Genomic DNA, 26,159 nt, shown 5'->3' on the forward strand with positions numbered 1-26,159 from the left:
TGGCTGGCAATCTTTGTCTTTTAGTATTTTGAAAATATCATCCCATTCCTTTCTAGCTTTTAGGGTTTGTGATGAAAAGTCTGATGTTAACCTGATTGGGGCTCCCTTATATGTGATTTGACGCTTTTCTCTTGCAGCTTTTAAGATTCTGTCTTTATCTCTGAGTTTTGCCAATTTGACTATGACATGTCTTGGAGAAGGTCTTTTTCGGTTGAATACATTTGGAGATCGTTGAGCTTCCTGGATCTGCAGATCTGTGATTTTTCCTATACCTGGGAAGTTTTCTTCCACTATTTTGTTGAATATGTTTTCAATGGAATCTCCATTTTCCTCCCCTTCTGGAATACCCATGACTCGGATATTTGATCGCTTATGGTTGTCTGATATCTCTCTCAGATTTTCTTCAATGTCCTTGATTCTTTTTTCTTTCTTTTTGTCTGCTTGTGTTATTTCAAACAGCCCATCTTCAAGTTCAGAGGTTCTCTCTTCAACTTCGACAAGCCTGCTGGTTAAACTCTCCATTGTGTTTTTTATTTCGTTGAATAACTTCTTCAGTTCAGCAAGTTCTGCTACATTTTTTTTCAGGACATTGATTTCCTTGTACATTTCCTCTTTCAGATCCTGTATACTTTTACTCATTTCATCATGATGTCTAGCTGAGTTTTCTTGTATCTCATTCAGTTTCCTTAGAATTATCACTCGAAATTCCTTGTCAGTCATTTCAAGGGCTTCTTGTTCTATAGGATCTAGAGTTTGAGATTTATTAACTTTTGGTGGTGTACTTTCTTGATTTTTTGTATTTCTGGTATCTTTTTTTTGGTGTTTATTCATTGTGGCCGGGGGTTTCACAGTTCACCGGTTTGAGACTAATGACTAACTAGGATGTTGCTGTGGTTGCCAATTTCGTATGGCTCCCTCCGTGACTGCTCAGTTGGCCTCTAGTGCCTTGTGTGTGTGGTTGCCTCGGGTCTTGGGCTTCTCTGGGGAGCCACCTTTCTGGTCAGCTTGGACTCTGCTGGGCTGGTGGATCACGTACCACAGGGTGTGTGATCTCTGTTGAGCTTTCACTTCCTGTGCAGGACTTCTCCCTGTTCTGTGTGCTCTGGCCCTGGCTGTTAGATCGTGCAGTGGCGACCCCACCGGGTGTGTGGTTTCTCTCGAGTCTCCGCCTCCCTGGCCGCACATCTCCCCACTCTGTGCACACTTTGCTGGGCTGGGGCGTGTCTTCTGCACCCCTGTCTATCAGCTGGGCCTTCAAGACCCTGCTCGGCACCGCCTCGCCCAGGAAGTCTACCAGGTTTCTGCTGGGCACAGACGACCGGTCTCTCTGGGTGCCTTTGTAGCACTATGTAGATCTTTCTCGGGTCTTGTTCACCTTTGTATCCCCCCAGTATAAACTGAGTCTAGCGCCCACCTGCAGCCTGGTCTCCGTCAGGTTCAAGCGGACCTGGGAACTCTCCTACCACACTATTCCCAACCAGAAATTCGTTAGGCTTTTTTCCAAACTGGTGGTCGCAGAGATGGTATCTGCCTCCCAGTAACAGGGAGTTTACCTGGGGCCGGAGTCCAGGGTATGGTGGAGTGACAGTCGGCCCGCCCGTACTTCCTTGCCCTCCCGACACTGGCCCGGGACACCCCCTGCCACCAGCCCCGCCAGAGAACCGTGGAGGGAGTGGGAACGGAGGCTGGTCCGCAGGATCCCGAAAGCCCGGCGCCAGTCCAAGCAAGTGAAGGGCTCAGTGATGGCCGTGCAGGGCGGAGCTGCCCGCACCTGGGAAAATGGAGGCAGCACCGGGGAGGTGTGTGGCCTGGTGGTGCAGGCGGGAGCCGTGTGGGCATCCATCCCCCGAACAGAGCTGTGCCAGGGATCACTCACAGTGCTGTGCCAGGTCGGGTGCTCGCTCTCTGTCTCTGGTTTGCCGCCTTTCCCAGTTCTCGGACGCTGCTGCCTTGGGCTGTTCAGTCGCGGCGCGGCTTGGGTGCTCCCAGGAATCTTCTTTAATGCCGGCCTGAAACCTCGAATCCTGAATAGGGCAGCTGGCTGCCTTCAGCATGGCCCCGGCCTCCGGGATCCTGGCTGCATCCACAGCAGCCCTGGCGCCGTGTTCCCTGTTTCGAGACTCGCTTTTGCAGCTAAGAAACAGTTCTTTTCCTGCTCCACACTTCAAAGCTGTTGCCTGTAAATGAGGCAGCCTCTCCTGCCGGGGGCAAAGTGGCGGTCACCCCCCACGACCGGTCAGCAGCAGCAGTCCTCCCTTAAGAGATGGCGAGAGGAAGGTCCACAAGTTTCCCGGCTGCCTGAGGCCCAGTGGCCACCTTTTCCACCTCAGCTACTCCGCACCAGCTGCCGCAGCCGCCGCCATCTTGGAATAGCATCCTTTATGGTATTAACTTAAGAAAAAAATTTTCCGCAATTAAAAATGTGCTGCTAATTAATTCAAGTCTCCTACAGTCTCTTCTTTTTATTTTATGGTACTGTTTCCTCTATCAAAAACATTACCCTTTTATGAATTCATGATGTGTTATTTACTGCTTCTAATTTTTAATTTTGACAGAAATTGCTGAGTTGAGCATGCATGTATTTGGAATCAGAGTGCGAACAGTCAGTTGCCAGTTATAAGTTGACCTCAACATAAAAGGCACATTATTTTTAACTTTAAAATTTCCATGGTGTATGATAGATCATTTACTTGTGTAATTCTATTTTTAAGTCTTGGACACTGTGTATATTTTTGTATATTTTGTCTTGAGATATAATGCTTTTGTCCCCATGTTTTTAAAGTTTTTAAAAATCTTATCATTGAGCATTTATTCCACGATTAAAAAAATGATAACAAAGAAAATAACCTATTACCTCTTCTTTCTTATTTTTATAAAATTAATCACCTTTCTCTTATTCCTATTTTCATTATTCTACAGCTAGACTTCCAAAAAAGTGGGAGGGAACTTTTGAGTATATTCTCAAAAGTTTGAGAATTTTTGAGTATTATTCTTCAGGTGAATAAATTTTGGAGTTAGTTTCCCAATACATAGAAAATCTTATTTGCACATTCTATAGGGCATATGACATAGTGGAAGTACAAACACATGTTTTATCTACTAAAGGCTTTGATTAGCTCTTTAAATATACTATCCAAGAGAATAATTAACTTGGTCCTTTAATTTATTTTTATACTTTTAAATTTTAATATTTAAATAATTATTTTACTACAAAATGTATTATTTGGTGATGTAAATTATTTTAATAGTGAATAAGTACTGGAAAATCTTTAAAGATATATGAAGTATTATTTTTAACAAAGATTTTAAAATTAAAATGCATGCTGTAGTTTAACTGGATATATTTTCTTTTGAGCATTAAAAATTTCTCTTATATCAAGTATTGAGGTAAATATGGGTGAAATGACCACTTAGAACAATCCATATATGTATGCGCTGCCAGAGATCAGGCTGGGTTAGCCAGGTTTGTACTGCTGGGGTCAGCTGTTCTCAAAACTTTAAAGGGAAATTCATCTAAAGAACTCTGTTAAACACTCCTATGAAAAAGGTAGAAATATTTTCATTTGACTCTAGAGTATACTTAATTTCCCACAAGGAATTAAAGTCTAGATTATTACTATGTCTCTGCCTTCATGTAACAGGGTCTCAGGTGATTCCTCATTGCTAGCTGCCATTATTTCACACCAAGTCATCCAAACTTCCTTGCTTTTGGATTTCCTCCCTTGCCATTATTTCCACTCGAGGAGCCAACGTGTACGGATATCACATGTGAACCATCACTTTCAAAAGTAAAGAAAAAACTATTAATATGGCTTTTTCTATTTAAGAGTTTAAAATACAGAACTATAAATAACTGGCTTAACATAACATAAATATGTTAAGACTACTTGGCATATTAAATAAGGTACATTTCCTTTCCCTGGGATCTGATCATACTTCATTCAATCTCTGAATGTGTTCTCATTCTGAATATAATTTCATGGATTATTTTTCATCTTTGCAAAATTGACATTTTTTGGTTATTCATTTTTAACTTGGTAACATATGCAAGTTATTACACAAAAAATACAGAAGTAGTATATTCATATTAGCTTTTAAACTAAAGGCATCATTAGAAATACAATTGATTTTTGTAAATTGAACTTGTATCTTGTGACTTTGCTAAATTCACTTATTAATTCTATTAGTTTAAAAAAAATTGTAGATTACTTAGGATTTCTCTTACCTAATAAGAGAAATCTTTTTTTCCTGAGCTTAGGGAGAAAACATTCATTATTTCACAATTAAGTATGATGTTAATTGTAAGTTTTCTTGTAGAAGCTCTCTATCACATTGAGAAAATTCTCTTCTAGTCCTAGTTTCTTGAGTTCTTTTTCAATCATGAATGAAGTTTGAATGTCATCAAATGCTTTTTTTTACATCTATTTAGATTGATCACATGGTTTTCTTTTTAGTCTCTTACAACATCATCAAAGAGACATGAAATACTTAAAGATAAATTTAACCAAATATGTGCAAGATCTATGTAAGAAAAATTACAAAACATTGCTGAGAGAAGTTAAATAAGATCTAAATAAATGGAGAGTATACCATATTCATAGACTGAAAGACTCAATATTGTTAAGATGTCAATTCTACCCAAATTAAGCTATAGATACAATGCAATCACAATGAAAATTCCAGCAAGCTTTTCTGTAGAAATCAATATGTTGGTTCTATAATTTACATGGAAATGCAAAAAAAAAAAAAAAAAAGAAAGAAAGAAAGAAAGAAAGAAAGAAACCTGGGCTAGCCAGAGCAATTTTGAAAGAGAAGAACAAAGATGGAGGACTTACACTACCTGATTTCAAGACTTACTTAAAGCTACAGTAATCAAGATAGTGTGGTATTTACAAAAGGATAGATATATAATAAATCAATAGAACAGAATAGAGAATCCAGAAATATGCCCCAATATATATAGTCACCTGCTTTTTGACAAAGGTGCCAGGTTATCCATGTGGAATAAAATGAGCCTTAACTTTACCTTGCAACATACACAAAAATTAACTTGCAGTAGGTCATAGACTTCAACATAAAAGTGGAAACTATGATACTTCTAGAAGAAAACATAGCAGAAAACCTTCATAAACCTGGGGTAGGAAATGAATTTTTAGATAGTACAGTAATCTTCCCTTATCCCTGGTTTTGTTTCCTATGGTTCCAGTTACCCAGGATCAACCACAGTCTGAAAATATTAAATGGCAAATTCCAGAAATAAACAGTTGATAAGTTTAAATAAATAAATAAATGATAGTTAATAAATAATAAAGTAAAGGCACCATTGATGTTACATATTAACCATGCAACATCATCAGATGAAGGGAGAAGCAATCCACATTATTACCAAAATCCCCAATCCCAAAATAATAAGGGATGCAAGAGAAATTGGGAATGGAAAACTTGATAAACTAGAAGTTGGCATCTGTGGTGGCAGTGGCGCATGCATGCTTTTTCTATTACAGAGGTTAAAATTTCCTTTGAATTAGATCTGGTTTAGGAATCTGGTGTTATCAGAGGTGCTTTTACTTTCATTAATTAAAATAGTCATGCATTTTTTGAAAGGCCGATACATTTGAAACCTCCCAGATAAAATCTTTTGATTATATGTTACTTTTATTCTGACCTATTAGATGACCAATATATTTTTACATATTTCATCATTTCACACGTACAAAATAAAGTACATAGTACTTTAGTTTTTTCTAAATTTGTGAGGCAAATTTTGTTGGAATTTCAAAAATTAAAACCTAGATTTACACATATTTCAAAGTCTAACTATTTAAAAGTGGGACAGACCTACATTAAAAAAAAATAGTTCCTTATATTCCCCATTATATTGAACATGACCTCATCAGAATATATAAAATTTTTGACAACCAGAGCCACACACATATAAAACCAAGCAAGAAGGTAAAATTTCACTGTTATGTGTTCTGTACAGTTTTATAGAAGTTATGTGAGTATTTACCCTATATACATTTTCCTGAATACACCAAGTTTTTCTTTTCAGATATCTTCAAAGAGAAAAATAACTAATATTCTCAGAGATTGCAATCACTTTAAATAAGAATTAGTTAGCATTTTATGCTGTTTCACCAATTAATTTCCAAGTTTCACTATTTTAGAGAAAACACTGTTCTTTTTAATTTTTAACAAACTTCATTTGCATTCATAATAAAATATTAAAATAAAATTATGTAATAACCCAAATTATTCAAATTATTAAAAACAGAACCCTAAGGTATATGATTCTATTTTTTAGCAGATCTTTGATTTTTTTGATTAACGACACAGAAAATAATATTACTGTTAGACTCATCTCTGCATTTTGAAACTGCATAGGTCTACATGAGATTGTTTGTCCAGCTCCATGAATTTGGATTTAGACAGATTAGTAAATTCATATTACAAGTTGAATAAGACAGGTGAAGAAACCAATCAAATGTATTACAATTAATGTGCTTTTGCTTCTGTTCCTCAAAAAAAGACATGGGAATTCTCCAGCACTTTTCACATATCAGCTATGCATTTATACATATTCACAATTCAAAGATAATGTAGTATAAGTTAAAATGTCGATATTTCAAAGGCATTTAGATGAAAGTATATTAATGACCATCAATGTCATGATACCTTAAAATATGAGTTTCTTTTTAACTCATCTTTTTTCATGATAACTAAAATAATCTTCCCAATTAATGTATATCAGAGCTTGAAATGAAGTCAGCGATTCTCAAGGTCATACACACAATGTGACTTCAGGTTTGGGGAGATGATTATTGTCCAAATTTCCAGCTTCCCAGTCTGTCTTATTCTGACATGCTGCCACATTCTGCCTTGAGCACACGTCTTCTACTGAACCCCTCTAACGGCTGCCCATGGTCCATAGAACAAAATAGAGATTTCTCAGTATGGCATCTCTGAGCTTCACCAATCTAGCTCTAGCATTTCTATCCTTCCTTCATACTGTCTTTCTACATATGTCATTCTTTTTTCCCCTGTTTTCGATCTGAAGAAAACTGTATGCTTTTTCAGTAGATATTTTTTATATGCAGATACACATAAAATTTAAATAGATTATGGAGGTTCAGCAACTCCCTAAGTTATAATCTTAGACATACGATGAATAAATTTGGCTCTGTATGGTAACCTACCAAAGTCAAGCACATCCTCTCTGTGTTCTGGATTATGACTCACCGTTTGTCTTCTCCAGATCTCTTTCATCATGCAGTCCTCTGAAATATCTTCCTCACTTATCATCACAACCTCTAAACCCTTTTCTGATCTTCTTTAAAAATAACAGTAATAATAATCTTTATTCTTCTCTATACCTAGTGCAGAAGTTATCAAAAATTATTATTTAAAATGTATTTATAATGAGAAGAAATGGTGTATGCATACAGATACTTCAAAAATTCATGGAAATATTTGTATTATCTTTCAATTCTATTTTTCCACAAACTTTTTGAAGTACCCTTGTATATTCCAACCTCAGCTAAAATATAAAGCCTTAGGGATGGGAAACGTGGCTTCTACTCCAACACCTGTGAGGCTTTCCACTAATACTTAACACATAGTATTTTTCACATGAAAAATGTTGTGAACCATATGGCTTAAAACATTGCTTTGCAAACTGTAGTCACTTTGGCCACCAAGTGATCTAAACTACTTTTTCTCATATCATGGTGACTGTCTGACTTTGCCTGGGTTTCTTTCTCTGTACCATAACTGAGAAATTCATTGAAGCAGTATTTCTCAATTGTGGCAATTGTGAGACTTACCTTGTTTGTTTCACGTCTCTCAGAGACCAATGCTCTTCATTCCCTATATCTAATGTCGCTAGTGCCATTGTTTCATATGTTTTGATGGTTTGTTAGTTGTGTCATGAAGAAAGGTAAATTTGGTCCCTCCTACTTCATCTTTTTCAGATGTTAAAAAGAAATTCACTTTTTATGGAATAAATAATTATATGTTCAATATTTTACTTCTTGTTAAAAATGCCCAGATTTTGAATCACTTTTTTTATTAAAAGGAAAGCATAAAACATTATTAATGTTTTATTTTGTTACTATACTTTATTTCCCCTTTAAAGAAAGCATATATTTATCTCTCACATGCTTTACCAATTTCTCTGTTAACATTTTCCACTTTACCTATCAAGGAAAATATCTGTTTTTTGTAAATTCTGCTTTTCAGAGATTAGCCCTTAATTGATCAGAATTTGCATTTTAATATTGCTTACTATTTAAATAGTTTTAAAGTGTTTATTATGGAATTAATGCATATAGTTTAAAAGAATTTTAATTGCTTATGTCAATTTCCTAATATTAAAATACATATTTCTGTGTGAATTATTTTGCACAAATCAAATACATTGAAATGACAAATTACTTAAAGCTCATTAAGAAATAATCAGAAGTGACTTGTAACTGAGGCAATATACTTTTACAAACAGTAAAACCAGAGTGCTAAGTAGAGAGACAGCTTTTAGGATTGAGTGTTGACAATTGCACTTCACCACCAAGATTTAGTAAGTGACTAGCGGTGGTTCCCTTTTAGTTGGAGAATCAGAAAAGTCAGGAGGAGAAGCTAAGATGGTACAAGACTGTATCAATCTCCTGAGTGATTTTTGCTTTCTACTAACTAGAGACTAGGGCATATTAGAGCTTTTCCAAATCAGATACCTACGCTTCAAAGGATTTGAAAGAGAGAAAATTATGTTGGTTCAATTTAAATCTAAATACGATTTAAAATAGAACAAGATTACCTAAGAAAACCATATTTGTTGTTTTGCTTTGTTCTATTTAGAAGGCTACAAACTATATGTGCTAAGCTAGGAGAGGATGGAAATATTTGAGAAACACTAAAATTATTTAATTAAAATTTTTAAAAAATTGTCATAAGAGCTATAGTTTGTTCAAGATCCCAAATTTCAGTTAAAACTGTAGTAATATTGAGGTAATGAACAATGATTATTTTCTAACTATGCAATGCTTTTTTTCAGTTCAAAAAGAAAAAGTAATTCCAATAAGTAGAGTGAAATAGTATAAATTCCTGTCTTCCAACACTTCTTTGATCACATCTTTATATTTGGCCAGAACAGTAAGTTTTGAGGAAGTTGGTTTCCTTTATTCTCAGATAATCTGTTAGAATTAGATAGCATAATTTAAGACTAAGGTGACTGTTCCAACTTTGTAAACAATGAATTTCCCATCAATGATTTTTTTTTTTTTTGATAGAAAATCAGTTACTTACTAACACAAACATTTTTCTTTTGGGTACTGTACAAGCGTAGTGTTCAGATTTTAAAAATTAATAACTACGATAATATTTTGAATCACTGCTGTCTATTCACACACATACACTGACAAATAAAACATGTAAAATTAGAGAAAGTCTTAGGTGTTTTAAATAATTTTGTAAGTGTGATATTTATACATAGAATGATTAGTCGGTAAAGAATGAATAGGAAAGAACAAAAGAACCTAAAACAGTTTCCTCTCACATCATATTCTTCTGTTGTTTTAGTCACCAGGTATTTATTATTTTCTTTCTTTATTTTTTTCTGCATTATATTGAAAGGTGCTCTTACTACATATAAATACAAGGGTACTTCAAAAATTTCATGGAAAAATGAAATCAAAAGATAATATGAATCTTCACATTGTTATGGCAGAAGTCGCCAAAGGAAATGCAGACACTTGCAGAAACGGAGAAGTCAGATGATTTATTACGCTGGTGGTCTCAGGGGAACTACCATTCCAAAAACCTGAGCCCCGAATGCAGGGAGAACTAGAGTTATATGCCTTTCTTGAGGAAGCAAGAAGGCTTTTCTCTTGGCTCTCTGTCTGTATCCAGGCAGAATCACCTAAATTGGGGTCTTTAACAGGTGGTTAAATGTGGGTAAGGGACTTTGGGTAGGGGGCTTCACCAGGTGTGCAAAACTGAGTCACGAAGATGAGGGATGTGGTTTAGGGGCTTTCTGCAATGTGAGCTAAAAAGCAAGCCAGTCTCTCACCCACACAGGAAAGAGCTGACAAGCTGACAAGTTGACAAACCACAGAGTCACAGAGCTCAGAAATGCATTCGGCTGTTAACCCTTAACACAGCTCTAGATATTTCTTACATGCAAGCAGATTTTAGCTGAAGAATTAGATTAAGGATTAAAACAAGGGGAAGACAAGGAATTTAGCCACTTTAACACAAACTTTTAAAGAACCGTGGTACTTATACCCACTTTGCTAATGTTTATTTTGACCTATAAAATTCAGAAAAACAATAAATTAGTTATGGATTATAGAGATTACAATGCACAAACTACAAAACGTCAATCATTTCTGTTTGTAGATCCCTTTGTGTGTCTGTGTGTGTGCGTGCGTGCGTGCGTGCGTGCGTGCGTATAAAATATATATCTTCTCAGATGAAACCAAACTTATATATGCTTTTAAATTCAGGCTATTATATTAGTATTTGAAAGTCCATCTAAAAGCAAGCATAACTAAATTCTACTTCCTCTATTTTAGAAGTTCCAAAATTGTGGTCCCAGTAACCCCGGAAAACCCTGAAACACTTTCAAGGTTGCTACAAAGTCAAAACTATTTTTGTAATAATATTACAACATTATCTGCCTACCTCGTTCTCAATTCTATCACAAATGCACAATATAGTTGTCCAGAGTCAGCATGATATTTAATTGAAGCAGATATAGATTTAATGTTATTTTAAATGAATTTTTGAATAAATACTTTTAAACTTTCAGTTTTAATTTCTAATGCAATTATTGGTAAATACCTCATGTGGAAAAAGAAATTTTTTCAGGTCTTTATTATATTTCAAAAGTTTAGGGTGAATACTAAAACCAAAAGTGTTGAAAACTTTTCTCTAAGTTGACTATGCAGCAGTTCATTAGGAAATATAAGAGAAACTTCCCAAATAAAAGACTATTCATGTATTCTCTCAAAAAGGAAGATGTAGTAGGACTGGAGAATCCAACAGAGAGCAAAACAGACAAAAGCTCATGCACTAATATAACTTTACTCCAGTTGAGGGAGATTGATTATAAATTTACAGCATAAATAAATGTAGATCCTACCTGAGTTTTTACAAAATTTTTATTGTTGCTATTATAGATAATATATAGTATGGGTTCAAAAGTTGAAACAAGGAGACTAAAGAGGTATTCAAACTTGGCAGAAATATTTCCTGCTTATAATCAGGATATATTAGTGGTACAGTGTGACAAGGATGTAATTTGAAGGTAGGAAAAAGGTGGGATACTAACTTGAGAAAAAAAAAATCATTGTTAAGAATAACTCCATGGTTTTTGTAGATGATTTATAGAATTGCATTATCTGGAAAGAAGAAAGCTGCAAGACAAGAAGATGTGTGAGAGAGTAAGGAGTTAGTATGGTACATAATAAGCTTGAGATACTTGTTAAATATTCAGTGGATATGTCAAATAGACCAGTGCATGTATATGCAGATTTTAGGGAAGAAGTTTAGACTCAGGATAAATATTTTGGAGTTATGAACATACCGGTGATATTTAAAGCCATGGGAATCAATTAGAACACTTATGAAGAGTGAATAGAAATTAAAGAGAAGAGTCCCATGAGTTGACCCATGAGAAACTCCAATATTAAGAAATGAGAGAAATAAAGAATGACCAGTTACTTATAGGAAGTGAACTGTGAAAACCAAGAAAAAGTAGTAACGTGGAAAACAAATGGAAAAAGTGTTTTGAGGAAGAAATAGTGAACGACATTTTTTATTGCCTTAAGAGACAACTAATCACACAACCTAAGAAAAGTTGACAAAGTAGTTTCAGGAACTAGTTTTAAGACAGTGGAAGATTCAAGAATTTTTAAGTTTCCAAGTCACTATGCTATTCTTAGGAGATTCTGAAAAAAGAGGAGGACATCATACTAGCTTTATATTAATTTTAAGAAGTGGAAAATGCTATTCCCTGATTTAATATCTCATTGTAAATCTGGGAATTTTAAAATAAAATAAACATGTCCATATGGAAAGTACCACTAAGTCATTGCAGCTAATGTGGTAAGAATAGTGTAAAAAACACATAATACAATATTAAAACCAGAAGCATAAGTTCACTACAGAATTTTTTTTTTAAATTAAAGAATATTTTATATGAAAATTGCCTTATAAAAAACAGCATTTAAATAAATAGCCTCTGTGGCTCTTACTATTATTACAACTCATTTCTTACTCATTTGAATTCAATAGCTTATATAAGCATTAGCATATTATTTTAAGACAAATGCCTTTCAAATGTGTTTTTTCCTGTTGGGAGATGGTTTATAGTGGAACATCTACTTTGGAGGAAAACTTGCCAGTATACATTAAAATATATGCATAGGTATATAAATACATCTTCTGGAATCTACTCTAAGTAAGTACTCTTGTATTAAGGTGAAAGTGTATATTCTAGGACCTTCAATTAATATCATTTGCAGTAGCAAAATTGTGGAATCTCCCTATACGTCTAGAGACTGGAGAATAACAATGAAAATAATTTTGTATCCATACTACGGAGCATTATGTAAGAGATAAAATAAAAAGCTAGCTAGAGAAATGAACAGATTAAAAATTAGTGGGAAAAAGTGTCTTGCAAAATTATAGGTATGTTTTACTACAATTTATGTCAAATAATTTTTTCAAGTACATAAAACCTTATGTGTATTTTTTAAAAGACATACAAAAAAAATGACAAATTTCTTTGTCTTTGAAAAACTACCAGGAGGCTAATAGTCCAATTTGAATGAGATTTTGAAAGATTTTGAGTAAAATGTGTTCATGCTTTGCTAGTAGTATAAATAACATTTTAAAATACAATGTACATTATTACATTCTGTATTTTAATTACTGATCAAAATAACACAATTTACTGCATATATTCATAAGTTTAGCTACAAAATTGAGAAACTTCCTTAAGATATTATCCTTACACACATGTAACGTAGAGGAGTTTGTTAATTCTCTACCAGTTCATCACCTAATCAAATCACACTTCATTACTATTATTTAAAGACTTGCTTGATTGCTACCTCTAAACATATTTGAACCAGATAAAACAATGGATTGATTAATTTATTAAATTCAATTGTTATCTTTTGGTTGTGATCTTTAAAAAGTTAATTTGCTCATTTATCCAATGGCCAGAAATCTACTAAGAATACTTACGCATTAGAGAAATTTGTATTTAAAATATAGTACTAAAAATAAAGAAATATCTACAACATATTTAACATAAGTATGTAAGTAAAAGCTAAAACCTTACTGATTTTTCATGTTTACTCATTTATTTGTTTTCAAAACATATGAAATAAAGGGGATTTATGAATTAATGATATGTCACAGTTGGTGCTTGCATCTCTTCACATTTCTATTTTCTTTAATATGACTAAAGACAAAAAATCACACAATAGTACAATGTTGGGTTTTATGCTGGGAGTTAGGAAGAAAATAGTAGTAATACAACAGAATTTTAAAACAAAGCAGACTCACAATGTACAAAATTCAGATATTGAATCTACATTCAAATTTGCAACAGAGGTTTTTTTTAAACAAACTGGCTATATCTTTTGTGTAGAATTTTAAGATTAAAATGTATAGGTATAATAACAAAATATCAAATTGAAGCTTGCTGTAGAATGGCAAATAATAATGTTAACTTTTAAAATAACAATTTATTTAAGAGTATTTTTGGTATTTTTATTATACTAGCTAGGGAATTTGAGAGTGTACATAGCCTTGGACTTATTCGTAAGTCCACCCTTACAATACAAAATATATGGTATATTCAGGTTGGGCCAGAGTATCTAATGTTACGCCAAAGAGACACATATATAGAATTTTAACATAAATTATTTTAGTACCAAGATATTTCAATTTAATTTCCTATTTCTAGAAAGAAGTTTGATGAAGTTCATTAAAATGATTGGCAACATTTTATCTATAAAGCATTTTTCATAGAGTCCCTATTCTTTCAGGACTAGGGATTATCAGCTATGTATTGCTGAAAGTATGTGGAAGAATGAAGTATAGGCAAAGGATAAAGCACAGGATGATGTCTGTAATTCTAACATGTACACACAAAAGTAAAAATTGTCATTATTTGCATAATACATCCTTTTTATACTTCCAGCAAACTAGTCAACTCCCTCTTAAGTTACTGTAAGATTTTGAACCTGAATGGAACAGAACCTGGAAGAGCTAAAGTAGAATATTTTCTGAAAAGAATTGAATCTTCTCTAGTGTTTCAATTGCTTGTTTGAGAATCCAAGCGAAGCAGAGATAGCTTGAGCCTGGTAAATTGTCAAAAAAGCCCTAACCTAGCTCAATTCCTGATAGAATTGAATAAAATAGCCCCTTTGTGGAGAAAAAAAATGTAATTGTCTGGAGTTTCTATTATTTTTACATGCACAGTTTTCAGCATAAAATAATAAAAAAAAAAAATAGATATTTACCTAAGCAAGGACATATATCACACATGGTCAATTTAAAAAAAAATAAATAAAAGCAATAATATAAACAGTGTTAGGAATGATCCAGGTGGCTAAGAGATCCAAGTAAAGAACATGGAATTTACATAATTCTGATGAATGTATTTTTAAAAATCAAAAACAAAAGCAAATAGATAGCAGTATTTGGAGTTTCAAAGAGAATTTGAATATTTTGAAGACACTTAAAATACACTATGTGATATGTAGAATTTAATGGATGGGTTTAATAAAATACTGGAAATGTAACATTATATTAGAAACAGGAAGATAAGAAATTACAAAACACACAAACTCAAGTACAGAGAGAGATAAATGGGGAAAAAAAGAGAGATTTGGAATATGCTTGAATGTTGTCATGTTTGTGTGTTCATGGTGTTATAGAAAAAGAGAATACCTCAAAAAAATAATGATCAATAATTTTCTAAAACTGTTTAAAAGTAATGTCAAGCCACATAATCAGCATGCTGAGCAAACCCTAGAAAAAATGGACACAAACAAAACCACACTTAGCAATATTAAAGTAAAACGGATCAAAAGCAAAGATAAGAGAGAATATTAAAAATATCCAGAGGAAAAGAAATGAGGTGTTGCCCATAAAAGAACAACAATAAGACTTACAACTGGTTTTCAAAGTAAACATAGAAGCCAGACATCAATAAATGATTTTTTTAAGTCTTTTGAAAAGTTTGTATCTAAGCAAAAATTTTGCTTAAATAATAAAAGTAAAATAAGGAAATTTGGCCAGCCAAACACATAGATGTACGACCAGCAGATTTACATTAAAAGAAATACCAAACAAAGTAATTTCACTAATAATCATGATCTCTATGAGAAATAGGAAATTGTAGAACACAGAAAGAAAACAACTTGCTTTACTGGTGAATTCCTCCAAGCATTTAAGGAAGTAATTGTCAAACAAGGTTTCCAGAAAATAGATTAAGAGGGATAATTATACAACTTATTCTATAAAGCCAGCATAATGTTGTAACCAAAATTTGATGAGAACAATATGACAAAGAAAAATTTCAAGCCAATACTCTTATGAATGAGAAATCTATATACAATACTAGAAATTTGAATTCAAACACTTAAAATGAAAATAAAACACCAAGACAACATTGGGTTTATTTTAAAAATTCAAAGTTCAATAAACTTTGGAAAGTCTATCAGCACAATTCACCATATCAAAAGAAATGCAGAAGATCATGATTCCTTGACAACTAGAAATATATTATTTTTTTAATCTGATAAATAATTTTTTAAAAAGAATCAAAACCAAAAACAAATAGAAAACACTATTTGGAGTATTTATCTACAAAAATTCTTGGTATAACATTATAATTAGTAGCATTTTAACGTGTGCACCACTGAAAAGCAAATAAAACAATTCCTGGAAACCCAATTCTACTCATTAACACACTGAAGTTCTAGACAGTACAGTAAGAAAGTATAATAAGCACAACACAAGATTTGGTGGAAAGAAAATTAACTTTTTTTGTATGTGAAATAATTATGTATGTAAAAGTTTCAATGAACCTACAGATAACTTTCTTGAATATAGAAGTGATTTTAGCTTGGTCAATTGATTCAAGGTTACCAATGAAAACAAAGAAATTCACAACTAATTACATTGTAGAGATCTAAAAAAAAAAAAAAAATCCAAAACAAAAGAAACACATAAATGTAACCAATGTTATGGCAAAATTGTCAAATTTGTCAAATACAAATATATAGTATTGTGTTTTTTATATACCAGTAAGAAAGAAATACAAAATGGTGTTTAAAGTCAATACATCTTAAATAGCACAAAAGTATCAAATACCTAAAAATAAATTAATTAAATAAAATTTTGCAAAACCTGTACAACAAAAACTAGAAAATATTAATTGGAAAAATTAAAATATATGCATAAATGTAATAATATACCATATTCATGGATTAAAACAGTTAATATTATAAAAATTTTAATGATTCCTAAACTGATCCATAAATCCAATGCATTCTCCCACCAAACAGGTAAAAAAAGGAACTTAAAAAGTAAAGGATCCATTAATAGACTAAAAAGTGCTTACTTCTGATAGTTACATTAGAATCTAGATCGAAATCAGAACACAATATCTTTATATTGTATTCCAAAAAATTATTAAAATAAATGAAAAAATCAATTAACATATTACCTTGCAAGAAAGGTAAAATCTATTAAACTCATAGTTCTTTACAATAGTATTTGTGTGGTACATGAGGGAACTTCTGCGATGCTGATATTATTCTAATTCTCCATCTGGGTATTGGTTACATTAATTTATTCACTTTGTGAAAATTCATTATTTTTAATTTTTGAGTTGTGCAAATTTCAATATCAGTTATACATCACTGAATGTAAAAAACTATGAAATTGAGAGTGGAAGAATTTAATGATTAAGGTGTGAATTTATTAGGAATGTATAAAAAGTATAGCTATTTGTACCTAATAATGCAAACTAAAAGGCAATTTTTCCCTTAGGAAATAGAATATGGAAAATGTATTTTCATAAAGAATAGCTTTGATACACCTTTTAGGAACCGGTAGATACATTGTACCCCAGTAAAACCAAACAAAAAACTATGATTAGAAAACTTTGAACAACATTAGTAAGACCACTAAATGAAATTTGATAGTAAGAGGTTAATATAGATAATAACTTTTTTGCTATTTTTGCAATTGTTATCAAATTGCACATCAAATTTCAGGATGTTATGCATAGCAGCAGATTATAGAAAGTCATTTTAAGAGATTTATAAGAAAAGTAACATATTTCTGACCATAAAAGTGAGTGAGATACAACTAAAGTAGAGATTAGGGGGAAAATACTAAAGTCTCATATTAGAAAGCATAAACACTGAGAATTCATCCGATATACATTTTAATTAAAAAATTATAAAGAATAGGGGATGAAAATGATTAATCTATATAAGCATACAAGTACATAAAATAAGAAAAAAAATGTTACAATACAAAGTGTTATCAAAACCAAAAGACGCTATTGGTGATTCTAATGATATTACTAGCAATGATTTAAAAAGAAGGTAGGAGTGAGACGGCAAAGACAACAATGAAAATAAAAAGTCGGAAATTATTATGAAAATAAACAATATGGAAAGTCATAGAAACTAATCTGAATTACCAAGTTTGGTTTAAAAATCTATGTGGCAGACTTGAAAAGAAGAAATGTAGAGCTCAGTGTGGGGATAAGTGATTAAACACCATAGAAATAGGGACCTGGAAGATAGATCTAAGGCTCTTTAATCAAAATACAGCAAAGTAAAAGAGAAAAAATAAGGAAAAAATATTGATAAAAATGGAGATTGGATTGTGAAGACCCAATATATACTTATTACGATTCCAAAAATTGAGACTATACATTATGATGAGGCAAAATTTAGTAAGATATTAAATAAGAAATTTTCAGAATTGCTGTAGAAATTGAATGTTAGAGATAATCTTTACTCATATTTTGAGGGAGCAAATAAATTTTAAGCACGATAATAGAAACCAGCAAAGAAAGAAAAACAAAGAATTACACAAGTAATCACATCATGGAGAACTTGCAAAAAATTTAAAACAAAGAACATATAAATGTAACCAATGTTACAGCTAAGTTGTCACTGAAAAACAAGCAAATATATTTTTATCAGAAAAAAACTATGTTTAATAAGCCCAGATTGTTGCTGTAAAAACAGAAATCTAAACCCAGGAAAAATTGAGGTGCCAAACACAAAGCAGAAGGGGAGTAATAAATCTAAATGTTTGTGTAAATCTAAAACAAAATCAAGCTTTTTAAAAAGGGATACTACTAACTGTAGAGTTATGGGGGTATTGTCTTAAAAGTAATAAGTAATATATTAGAAAGAAATAACATGACAGGTTGAAAGGGGATGTGGGAATTAAACATTAGAGGAGAATTTGAATGTATCTGTGCGCATGTACTTTGGGGGAGGAGGGTACAGGAGTTTGTTCATTTTATAATATTTTTAGTCAAATATATATGTTAAAATTATAAGAAGGGAGATAAAACAATATATTGAAATATTCAACTTCCAAGAATGGAAAACACAAGCAGTACTGTGACATAGTAAAGGAAAAAGAGAATTATCAAAACGATAAGAAGCAAGAAAGAAGAAAATGAGAATCTGCTGTCACCCCCCACATAAAATGACATAAAAATGGAAAATAAGCCAATAACAAGTCTAAATCGTCAGTAATCATCATGAGTAAATATAGGCTTAACTAGCCTAACTACATGATTAAAAGAGGGATTTTTAGATTACAATTTTAACATTTCTTGTTTTTTAAACGCCATAAACATTAAAAAAGATAAATTGAAAATAAATAAAAAATGATAAACCAAAATAAAGAAAATGTTAACAACAAGAAAGCTGGCATAGCTTTAAGAATATCAGAGTAGACTTTAAAGTAAATATGAATTGGAAGTAAATGATTTTCTCCAACTACAGCTAAAAGGAATATCTAAGCATGGAAGAATAAAATAAAGAAAAAAATAGCAGATATACAAAGAAAGCAGACAAATATACAACTGGATTAGAAACTTTTTTTTTTTTTTATAAAATGTTTATATGAAACAGTCATACACAAAATCCTACATCTGGAATCCAAAAATCAGTAATCACCACCATGAAGATATGAGAAATAACAAAACCCACTGGTAGAACTGATATGCAAAGGAGAAAGAAAGAAACTATACTATACAACCTCAAAAAACCAACAGACACCAAAGGCAAACAAAAGGTAAAGAAGCAGAAGATATTTAAAATATCCAAATGAAAATCAGTAAAATACCAGGAGTAAGAAAATACCTTTCAATAATAACCCTGAAAGTAAATTAATTAACGTCTCCACTCAAAAGTCATTCACAAACTGTTGATTGGATTAAAATGCTAGACCCAACTATATACTGACTACAAGAAATTCACCTCATCTGTAAAGACCCACACAGCCCAACAGTGAAGGGATGGAAAAAGATATACCACACAAAAGGAAACCAAAATCAAGTAGAACTAGCTAATTGTGTATCAGATAAAATAGACTTTAAAGCAAAACCATAAAAAGAGACAAAAAAGGTCATTGGGTAATGATAAAGGATCTATCCAGCAAAAAGATATGCAGTCATAAATATATATGCACCCAGCATTGGAGCACCCAGATATATAAAGCAAACACTACTAGACCTAAAGAGAGGTAGACCCCCAATACATTAATAGTGGGAGACCTCACTACTCATCTCTCAGCACTGGAAAGATCATCTAAGGGGAAACAAATCAAAACAGGATTTAAACTACCCTTTAGACCAATTGGATTTGGCAGATATCTACAGAACATTTCATCCAAAAACTATAGAAGATACTTTCTTTTGTTCAGCACATGGCAATTCTCCAGGATAGACCATATGTTACATCACAAATAAACCCTCATGAAACTTTTAAAAATAGAAATCATTTCAAGTATCTTTTCATACCACAACAGATTAAAGCTAGAAATCAATAACAAGTGAATCTCTGGAAACTATGCAAATACACAGAAATTTAAAAGTATGCTCCTGAATTACTTATGGGTTCAAGAAGAAATTAAACCGAAAATCAAGAAATTTCTTGAAACAAGTAAAAATGAAGATACATCATTTCAAAACTTGTGGAACACTGCAAGGGCAGTTCAAAGAGAGAAATTTATTGCAATAAATGCTTAAATCAAAAGAATAGAAAGACTTCAAATAAACATCCTAATGCTACACCTCAAAGAACTAAAAAAAAATAAGAACAATACAATTTTAAGATTAGCAGATGGAAAGAAATAATTAAATCAGAGTGGAACTAAATGCAATAGAGACATAAAAAGATCAATGAAACAAAAAGTTGCTTTTTTGAGAAGATAAACAAAGTAGCCAAACCAATAGCTAGGTTAACTATAAGAAGAGAGAAGACCTGAATAACAAAAATCAGAAATAAAAAATGATACATTACACCTGATACTGCAGAAATAAAAAGAGTCAATAGAGACTGCTGTGAACAGCTATATGCCAACAAATTCAAAAAAACTGAAGGAAATGGATAAATTTCTGGACACATACAAACTACCAAGACTGAGCCAAGAAGAAGTAGAAAACTTGAACAAACCAATAACAAGCAATGAGATTGAGGCAATAATCAGCAGTCTCCCAACAACAAAAAGCCTAGGACTGGGTGGCTTCACTGTTGGATTCTACTAAACTTTAAAGGGGAATTAAAACCAATTCTCCTTAAACTATTTTAAAAATTTGAAACACAGGCCAGTCTCCCAAACTCGTTCTATGAGACCAGCATCACTCTCATACCAAAAACACACAACAATACAACAAAAAAAGAAAACTACTGACCAATATCCCTGATGGACACAGATGCAGAAATCATCAACTAAACATTAGCAAACCAAATAAAACAGCATATTGAAAAGATTATACATCATGATCAAGTGGGATTCATCCCTGGGATGGAAGGATGCTTTAACACATGCAAATCTATAAATGTGATACATCCCATCAACAAAATCAAGGGCACAAACCATATGATCATCTAATACATGTAGGAAAAGCATTTGACAAAATTCAACATTCCTTCATGATAAAGACTCTCAATAAATTAGGTATACAAAGAAAATATCTCAACACAATAATAGCCATATATTTCAAACCTACTGCCATCATCATCCTTCATGGGAAAAGCAGAAAACTTTTCCTTAAGAACAGGAACATGACAAGAATGCCCACTCTCACCACTCCTATTTAACACAGTATTGGAAGTATTATCCAGACCAATCAGACAAGAGAAAGAAATAAAGGGAATCCAAATTGGAAAAGACGAATTCAAATTGTCCGTGTTTGCAGATGACATGATTCTATATATGGAAAAACCTAAACACCATAAACACAGTAAATTCGCAGGGCACAAAACCCACATGCAAAAATCAGTAGCATTTTTATATTCCAACAACAAACTAACAGGAAAAGAAATCAAGAAAGAACACCAGCCCACTTACAATAGTCACTAAAAAAAAAAAAAAAAAAAATCTAGGAATCAATTTAACTGAGGAGGCGAAAAGACCTCTATAAACAGAACTACAAATCTGCTGAAAGAAATTAAAGAGAACACAAAAAGATGGAAAAACATTCTATGCTCTTGGATCGGAAGAATTAACATTGTGGAAATGTACATACTACCTAAAGTGATCTACAGATTCAATGCAATCCCCATTGAAATAACAGTATGTTCTGCACAGAAATAGAAAAAAACAATCCTGACATTCATGTGGAATAACAAAAACGTCTCAAACAAACAAAGCATCCAGAGGCAAAAATAAATAAATAAATCCAGAGACATTACATTATTTGACTTCAAATTATACTACAAAGCTAGAGGAACCTAAGCAGCACAGTACTGGTATAAAAACAGACACTCAGACCAATGGAACAGAATAGAGAACTCAGAGACGTATCTCCATACTTAGAGCAAACTGACATTTAACTAAGGCACCAAGGACATACATATATTGAGGAAAATACAGCCTCTTCAATAACTGGTGCTGGGAAAACTGGACATTCATGTGTAGAAGAATGATACTAGATCCATACCTCTTGTCATACACCAAAACCAACTCAAAATGGATTAAATACTTAAATATAATACCTGAAACTATAAAACTTGCAAAAAAAAAATAGGAGAAACACTTCAGAATGTATGATTGGTCAAAGACTTTTAGAATGAGACCTCAAAAGCACAGGCAACAAGAGAAAAAAATTTTTTAAAGATAAGATTATATCAAACTAAAAAGCTTCTTCATAGCAAAGGAAACAATCAAGAGTGAAAAGACAATCCTCAGAATGGGAGAAACTATTTGCAAACTTTGCATCAGACTAGGTATTAATATCCAGAATATACAAAAACTTCAAACAACTTAACAGTGAAAAAACAAATAATCCAGTTAAAAAATGGGGAAAAAAGCAGCTGAACAGACATTTCCCAAAAGCAAGATATCCAAATGGCCAACAGATATATGAGAAAATGCTCAATATCACTCAGCATCAAGGAAATACAAATCAAAACCACATTGAGATATCATCTCATCCCAGTTACACTGTCTATTATAAAAACACAGGGAATAACAAGTGCTTGTGAGGATGCAGAGATAGTGGAACACACCTACATTGTTGATAGGATTGTAAATTAGTGCTGCCTTTATGGAAAAAAGTATGATGGATCTTCAAACAACTACAGATAGAACTACCACATGTTCCATCAATCCCACTGCTGGGTATATACCCAAAGGAATGGAAATCATCATGTCAAAGGGTTACCTGCACTTCTATGTTTATCACAACTCTATTTGCAATAGCCAAGATATAGAACCAAACTCAATGTCCATTGATGGACAACTGGATAAGGTAAATGTGGTATGTATAGACATTGGAATACAAGTCAGCCTTAAAAATGAATGGAATTCTGCCATCAAAAAAGAATGAAATCCTTTCATTCAAAACAGCATGAATTCTCTAGGAGAAAATTTTAAGTGAAAGCAGCTGGGCACAGAAAGAGAAATATGACGTCCTCACTCATAATTAGAATTTTGGATTATTATTTAAACTCAGAGTTATAAATTGATTTAATTGTCAAATGTGAAATATTTTAGAGAGGTAATTCAGGGAAATGATGAAATTACATTTTATTGTAAGTGAATCAAGACGACATGAGAATTAACTTTTGTGCCATTTCTTTGTAATGTTTATTTTATATCTTTACCTAAAGAAAAAAACATCAAGAATAGAAGCTGACCAGGTACCATAAGCAGGATGTCTACATCTCTGGGAATAATAGAAAAATCTATTAAATAAAGTTTCACCATTGTGTCAGAATTGGTATACCTTCAAATGTCTTTTAGAAGATATATAAAATTTAAAATACTACAGATTTGAAGCATGTATTTTTTGACCAAGTGTGCTGAAAGTTACAGTGCTTTTATGAATATTGAAATTCATGACTAAGCAGAATGTACAATTTCTAAACATAAGAGGAAGAAACTACAGGTGAAAAAAACATGAGAATATGTTGGCACAAGCCTAGGAAGATAAGACTCAATGATATATTTCTTCCATACATGGAAATAATATATTTCTTAAAGCCAAGCTTTAAATAGGCTATTAATGGAGAAATAAGAATGCCAACTCCCTCTCTCTAGCTATTTGATACACCAATCTATGTTTTTAAAAAATCATTGGAATGGAATGAAATTGATTATTTGGGATTTTTTTTTAAGGAATGTAGAAGAGTATAGTAGTAAAAGAAGCAACATATCTTAAGATTCACTACAATAATATATATTCAGGCTTTATCATTTTTAAAATGTAGCTTTCTAAGACCCACACCTAAATATTCTGATTTCACAGGATCTCAAGAAGTGACTAGAATTCTCTATTCTTGTTTAGCAATGACTGCTCTATTTATCTCTGGGCTGGCAACACCCTTAGAAATTGAGAGAATACAAATTGCTGGAATTAAATATAACCGAATTGTCATTTATTTATTCTTTCACTAAAATAATGAGTCCCATTTTGTCCCACACTCTCTACTGTGCCATAAGTATACAAAAGTGAGTAAGAGGAGAAAAAATAAATCTTCCCTTACGGAGTCCACTTTCCAATATATGTGTTTTATCTATCACCTCAGGTGATTTCTCTTATACCATATCTGAGTGTTTGAAATGACTGCCTTACCTCAATCAGTTAAAATTTGACTTTGTTTCAGCTATGATAGGAATGCCTTATGAAAAAAAACTAAAGAAATCCATCTAATTTAAATTAATTAATTTGGCCATCATGATCATTATGTTGATTTATGTCTATAAAGCATAGTTTTATTATTGTCTCTCAATGTTAAAATACAAGTCTGAGGACATGTAAATGTAGAATGGAATAAAAATGAAGCCACAGTGATCTAAGGGAGGACTATACAGAAGTAGATGGGACAGAGAAAGCAAAAAAAATCATTTATACATAGATAAAAGTCTGTGAGAGGCATTTTCTGTGCTCACTGATTAAGTTTTTCTGCTTATCATGCCTACTTACAGTCCAAGTTGCCTATTAAATAAAACACATATCCAAATCCCCAGGATTTATTTTCAAGAAGGAAGAGCCACTCTACCTATTTGAAACACAAATGATTTGATGTTTTTACAAAGTCATAAGAAGGAGTGGAAGACGTATGGGTCTTAACAGCCACTCCCACAATAGCACACTGTACAATGGCCTACCAGGAGAGCTGGACCAGTAGGGGAGGGGGGAATCCAGAAACTGCTGACTTCATGAGCTTGTGACAGTAGCATTGACCCCAAGACCTGAAATCTGCTGTGTCCTAAACTTCCCCTCAAAGGTCACAGAACTAATGAATGAACATAAAAATGCTACTGCAGAAAATGTCTCGACTCTAGAACCTTGCTTACCAGCATGAAACTAGCAAAACCAAAGGAGGATACTTCTGCCTCATTTCCAAATCTTTGCAAGTGGATCTAATTGGCAAAATCTAATTTGTATCCAAAACCTATGAGTCTCCAGTGAATACAAGAAAAGAATATTTATTATACTGTTGGAAGCCGTGCATCCCTGGACTCCGGCGTGGGAATGTAAGGAGAACGGTTCTCCGTTCAGCAGAGCTGTGGAGAATCTCCGTATGTGTGGCAAGGGGTCCCACGGAAGTTTTCCCGAAAATCCCTATGCCGGTGTTCTCTGGATTGCATGTACTTTTCAATACCACCCTGCAAATAATTGGATGTTTTATGGGAACGTTTATGCTCTTGTGCCTCTGGTGTGAGATGGCAGTTGTACCTTTTAATGATGATACAAATGAAATTACATTTTCCTTGGTTAATGAAACTGGCCTTTTGGGAAACCTTTCAGTTAATAAAAACACGTTTGATTTGATTAACGAAGCCCAGGTAAAATGTTGAAAAGTACACCCGGGTCTATGATTTCCTCTCACCATTGCTAAGAAAGAAAGAAAGAAAAGAAAGAAAAGAAAGGAAGGAAGGAAGGAAGGAAGGAAGGAAGGAAGGAAGGAAGGAAGGAAGGAAGGAAGGAAGGAAGGAAGGAAGGAAGGAAGGAAGGAAGGAAGGAAGGAAGGAAGGAAGGAAGGAAGGAAGGAAGGAAGGAAGGAAGGAAGGAAGGAAGGAAGGAAGGAAGGAAGGAAAGAAAGAAAAAGAAGTACAAAAAAGCCAAGAGTCCTTCTTGTACAGATGGATGGATGGGGCGGTGGAGCAAAGTAAAACAACAATAAGTTTTTCTGTAAATTTACCCGAGGCACAAGTTGCCCGGGTCACTATTCTACCATACACGGTTTGGTTTTCACTGTCAGAGACGACAATTATGTTGGTTAAATATTAAAAGTCTGGTGGGCTCCTGAGGAAGAAATAGCATGCAACATGTAGGAGCAGATAGATCCCCTCTTTTTTATACAGGGCCATATGCAGAGGACAAATGTATGGTATGGTAAGATTAAATATTAGTAAAAAATTTAAAG

This window comes from Cynocephalus volans, chromosome 9 (assembly GCF_027409185.1).
Source record: "Cynocephalus volans isolate mCynVol1 chromosome 9, mCynVol1.pri, whole genome shotgun sequence".
Classification (NCBI taxonomy): Eukaryota; Metazoa; Chordata; class Mammalia; order Dermoptera; family Cynocephalidae; genus Cynocephalus; species Cynocephalus volans.